Genomic DNA, 6,228 nt, shown 5'->3' on the forward strand with positions numbered 1-6,228 from the left:
GAATGGGATCGATGATGTGGATGGATAAGGACAAATTAATATATTCAGATAGTGTTTCATGATATAGAGCTATCCAACACCAATAATAAATAAATAAAATAGTAATAAATTAAGATAAATAAAGCAAACATATTTAAATATTAGTTTTAATAAGGATAATTAAAGAAATCTTTTGAAATATTTATATTAAATGTGTTTCATTAGATATTAATATATAACTCATTTAATAAGTTATGACGAGTTCGGTACATTTAATACTTCTATAAATCTTTCTTAACTTTTCTCCATCTAAAGTTTTGATAAGCTTTATGGCCTTTAATGAATTCATATAATTCGTGTCATATTTTTAACTATTTTCAATCAACACAACAAGGTTTTTCTAAATTATTTCTCAAATCATTAAGTAAAGTAAACATTGAATTAAAATTTAAAGATGTTGTTTGAGACAGATTTATTTAAAAGCAAACATTATTTAGTGAAAACAAGTCAATTAAACAATAATTTGTTATCTGAACAATAAAATAATGGAAACAAACATCAAATTCTTTGTCATGTTTTTCTTAGACCATAAGAAAAAAATTATATTAGAAAGTTATATACCGCAACTCATTTTCAAAACTCAATTACAACATCAAATGCAACTCATGTTACAAAAATTTGTATTAAAAATATATTTCAATTATAAATATTCTACCAAGTTTCAAAGGATAACAACACTCCAAAGTCATTTACCAAATTGTCATCAAAATCTTTAATTTACATGTCTTTGAATTTGATCGCCTTATTTTAAATTTAACTCAACCATAAACAAATTCGTATTTCCATTTGCCTTTCATTTCTTTAAACATTGATTAGAAAGCTTGTTTTAGTAAGTTTAGTAGTTTCATATTTGCTAAATTTGCCAAAGTTCGAGACTAAAACAATTTAATCATACTTGAGATTAAAACAAATATCATATTATTTTAAACATTTGACAAATTCTATCTACTTGTAGATATAATTGAAAAACCATAAAACAAAGGTAGTGTTTTTTTTAAGTATTTATAAAACCTTAATAGCCGATTTTAGTATATTTGTGAATAATTGTGTAAAATCAATGTTTAGAGAATCTGTATTTACTATAGTCTCTCTTCACAATTAGGGGTGTGTAGTAAAAGTATTTTGAAAACTATATATATATATATATATATTAATAACCAATATATGTGAAATATTAACTCGATTGATTTTAAATTAACAACATAACTATTTTAATTTTGTTTGAATGTGATTTTTTTAATATAAAAAAAAAATTAATATATATTTTTTACTTTTTTAAAATAAAAAACCAAAGTAATACGACCACGTCGTTCTTAGGCATAATTTACAAGCACGACAACTTCTAGTTAAGAGGACCTTATTTTTGTATTTTTTTTAAATATTTTATTTTACCTTTATACACATTACCTTGTCTTTTATAGAAATCACAATTTCATTATATGTTTCGTTTTACTTAAATAAAATTAATTGGGGGATTTAATTAAAGCTATTATTCTTGCGGTAGTTATTTTGTTTTTGAATTTTATTTTATTTTTTCATGTTAAATGAGATCTTAATTATATGACATATCAATGTTTAATGGACATGCAATAGTAGCTCGGAAGTATTAATTTTCTAACGATATTGAAAATATTGTATATCAGAATAAAGGTCGTGTTTAAAATTGATTCGTAACGGTAGAACACAGTATAATTGATGTAAATGGTATGTACAATTTATTGAGTGTTAAAAATAATAATATCATCAACCATGCAGTCTTTAACTATGTAGAACACAAGTATATTTGTTGTATTACTTTTTCGCCAAAACTTAATGTAAGTAGAGATATGAAAATTAAGAATTCACGAACAGTTTCATGTTTAAATTGAAACGACTGAAACAAAATATAGCTAATAATCTTTATAGATTAAAAAAAAAATTATATAGGAGAGTAAGTGAACATGATTATTACTGTTGAGAAAAAAAAGTTAGCTTAATACCGCTTTTGATCCCTAATTTGGGAGGGTTTGTTCAATATGGTCCTACCTTTTTTTTTTCATAACAATTGATCCCACCTTTTGAAAAAACTGTTCAATTGAGTCCTTTTTGTTCATAGTGATCCCATATTCAAGTTTAAATTGTTTATTATAGTCCTTATTGTATACGATGATGACATGATTTTTAACATAACATCATGTCAGAACTGTTAAAATAACATTTGGATAGGTGAATGCATGAAAGAACTTATTGACGTCGTAACCAACACCGTTAGAAAATTGACGTCGTAATAAAAAAGAAATCAATTGAACAGTTTTTTCAAAAAGTGGGATCAATTATTACTAAAAAAAGATAGGACCATATTAAACAAAACCTCCCAAACTATTAACTATAAGTGGTATTAAGCCAAAAAAGTTTATATACCGTATGACTCTTCCATCAATTTTGTATAAGATGATACAAACCACTAGTGATACTATAAATGTGACTACGATGGTCATTCTTTAACTGAAAAGATACAATATTTAACTGAAAAGATACAATGGTCATATCATAAATGTGACTAATAATCTTGTTTTTTTTTTAATTATCTAGAATGTATTAGAATTTTTTTGTATTATAAATTTTGAACAAATTAAAAAAATATCGTTTTTGAAATAAGTAATTTGAAATGCTTAATCTATAATTAGTTTTGAACTATTTTAAATTCACCATTTTGAAAAATCGCTTAATAAAATTCATCAATACAAAAATAAATCGTAGAAATGGTTGAAAATTTATTCTGAAATATTTTTTCCAATAAACTTCAAATTTACTTCTTCTTTTTTTATAAATATTTCTGGATTATATATACAATGAAACTGTAAAATGGGTAGGTAGGTAGATAGATAGATAGATGTGTGCGTGTTTTCTTTCATTATGATTTGGTACAAATATGTTACGCTGTGTTAGGTATAAGCAAATAAAAGCCCGCTGACCCTACCAGGGGAAACTGAAAGCAATTCTGGATGTAAGCTAATTATATAATATCAGAATAATAAATTGATAAAATTAATAATGATAATAATAATAATAATAATAATGGAATTCAGTATATAATTTTGCTGATTTAAAACTGAAGCTTTTATTGTTTATAATTACATGTATATTTTAAATTTTTATTTTTAGTACTATAATTTTTATTAAAATTTAATAATAAATTATATAAAACTATAATTCTTATAAAAAAAAATTATTAAAATCAGTTATTTAATTTTTTTTGTAAATTTAGTATATTTATTTAAAACTAATATAAAAGTTTCATAAAGAAAATAATTGAATATGAACTCGTAAACTGAATAGGTTTTCTAAATTAATTCACAATAAAAATATAACTTGTACTTGACTACATTGATAAATTGAATATAAAGATTAAAATATTAAATTCAGGTTGTATTTTGATTGGTTAGATTGAATCTAAATCCTATTCGGCGTAAGTAAATTTGGACGAATGTATTGTTACCTCATTATAACCAAGAAAAAATTGAGAAAAAAGAATTAAAGCTGTTTGAAAAGTGTATTCTGGATAAAAATTTGAATTCATTTTAAAAAATTATTTAATAATGATAGATCTTATTTATGTATATTTTCAGAAGGACAATTTAAACTCAATTTCGATTATACATTCCTGGTTTTTTTATGCGCGAATCAATCAATCTTGTATTAGAAAAATGACTTAAATACCTATTTAGTCTCCAAGTTTGGGGCTGAATTTCCTTTTGATACCCGGATTTAAAAGTGATTTAATTAGGTTCTTAGGTTTTTTATTTTGCTTGCAATAGGTCCCTTCCGTTAACTAAGGTATAACGGTGTTAATTTTTCTCCTCTCTTCTATGCTATTACTGACATATCTTTCTCTCTCTCCTATTTCTCTTCTCTTTCCATTACAACATCATTAATATTATAACTACCTCTCTCTCACCTTTTTCTCTCTCATTATTTCTTCTCTCTCCTGTGACACTTCTTTCTCTTTACCTTTATAACTACCTAAAAAAACAAAGATGAAAAACATAGAAGAGTATATATCAAGAATGAAATTACAAATATACGTACCTTGCTTTTTTCATAGCCTTCATAGCAGCTGCACCAGTTCTCAATGCATCCATTGTTTCAGTGGTAGCCTTGGCACCTTCCAACATTATCATCTGTAACACATTGTCAGCAGAAAATATAAATGATACTCCACGCACTGAAACATTATCATACCCAAAATTGTCAGAACTAGTGTGGACGGGCTCTCTTTGAGAGAAAAAAAACCAGTAACTAATACAACCAATCCTCAAAAAATAAGATTTCAAAAAACAGACAAAAAAAAAGGAAATACCAGTCTTGAACAAGCTGACCCGTGTGAACTAGTCATGCATGGTTCGCATAACTGATTGAAGGAGACCCTTCTACTTTCTTTTGAAAAAATTAAAAACTATTTTACATCATATTGATTATTCAGTTCCAATTTTAAGACCAAAATTGACTTATTCTTTTCCTAATTTGTGAGATGAGAGACAAGCAAGAGCTTGAAATTCAATGAGTTTAACTCTATTTATTACCAGACGTTTCACTTCTTCCATCCCTTTTACCTATTCAATGACACTTTATATTTTCATGTATTTTTATAAAAGTATGCTAATATTCGTATACTCTGTTAAAATTAATTCTTATTAATATAATAATAATAATAGTAATAATCTTTACACCTTTCTGCCTACAACTTTTTCTTTAATTATTCAAATGACTATTTAAGGGCTGTAGTTTCAAAAACATTTGTTGCAGCTACTGAATTTAAAGTGCATTCACACCTGGTCATGAATATGCAGCTGAAAATTTCCAAGCTGTTCTATTTGCTGTTCATATAGCCTCTTCCTCTTCAAACACTGTATCGTCGCTGCATAAACCATTGATGGGTGAATTGGCTCGCATTTTAAAGAAATCATACGTGAGGGCATAATTTTATTTTCAGAAAAAAATGCATACAAGCTTATCAATGTAAGTTCAGTGAGAAGTGGTGATACAAATGGCAAGAGTATTGGGGTAAACATGATGCATCTAGGGGAGTTACACACTCCAGCTTATCAACTGCATTTCTGATTTTTTTTTATTTTTATTTTTTATTTTATTACAAAAAGTTGAACAAAACATTTATTGATAAAATAATTTCCTTTATTATTTTTTAAAATTAATCTGGCCTGTGCCTCTCATTTGTCACTAAGCTAATTGTATCAAAATTGCCTACAAAACATAGGACTTCCCAACTGACATGCACATCCACTGAAAAGCATTCTATGGTTGGCTCATGCCGTATCATGGCTCCAAATAGTGGAATTGTCAGATTGCCACACTTGAAAAAAATGAGGTTGCAGCAGCAAACAATCTGGGTGAGGGGGAGGTCATAGAAACCTTTTGAAAGAGACCTTATCATTTTGTTTGATTCCTAAATTGTTGTGTTGGCACAGGTTAGAGAAGAAATAAATAATGAGAGAGAAAAATGTGAGAGAGAGGTAGTTATAATGATGTTGTAATGGAAAGAGAAGAGAAATAGGAGAGAGAGAAAGATATGTCACTAATAACAGAGGAGAGAGAAGAAAAATTAACACCGTTACACCTGAGTTAACGGAAGGACCTATTGCAAGCAAAATAAAAAACCTAAGAACCTAATTAAATCACTTTTAAAACCGGGTATCAAACGGAAGTTCAACCCCAAACTTGAAGACTAAATAAGTATTTAAGCCTAGAAAAATCTTGTGTTATAATCTGAATAACACATTATAAATTGTAAAAATTTAAAAAGTGATTTTTCTCAATTCACTATAATATACAGGTTCACGCAGGTGCAAAGAGCCTAAGATATTGATCTGGGCTTTGGGTCCACTATGGTTACCCAAACTCCGCCCAACAATGCTTAGGATGGTTCATATTACAAAAGAATAAATGATGAAAAGAGGAAAAACAAGAGAGAAGATAAAGAATATAAAGAAATGGTGGAAGGAGAGAGATTACTTATATCTTTAAAATGAAAAAAAAAAATTCTTGATTTAATTTAAAATATATTTTACATTTAACTTATTGTAATAGTAAAAATTGTTACTATTTTTTTTTCTTATTTCATATTACATACTCAGTACTTTTGAGAGAAAAAAAATTCTACACACAAATAGCACTTAAAAAATTTAGTTAATT

The sequence above is a fragment of the Vigna radiata genome, chromosome 7 (assembly GCF_000741045.1).
Source record: "Vigna radiata var. radiata cultivar VC1973A chromosome 7, Vradiata_ver6, whole genome shotgun sequence".
In the NCBI taxonomy this organism is placed as follows: domain Eukaryota; kingdom Viridiplantae; phylum Streptophyta; class Magnoliopsida; order Fabales; family Fabaceae; genus Vigna; species Vigna radiata.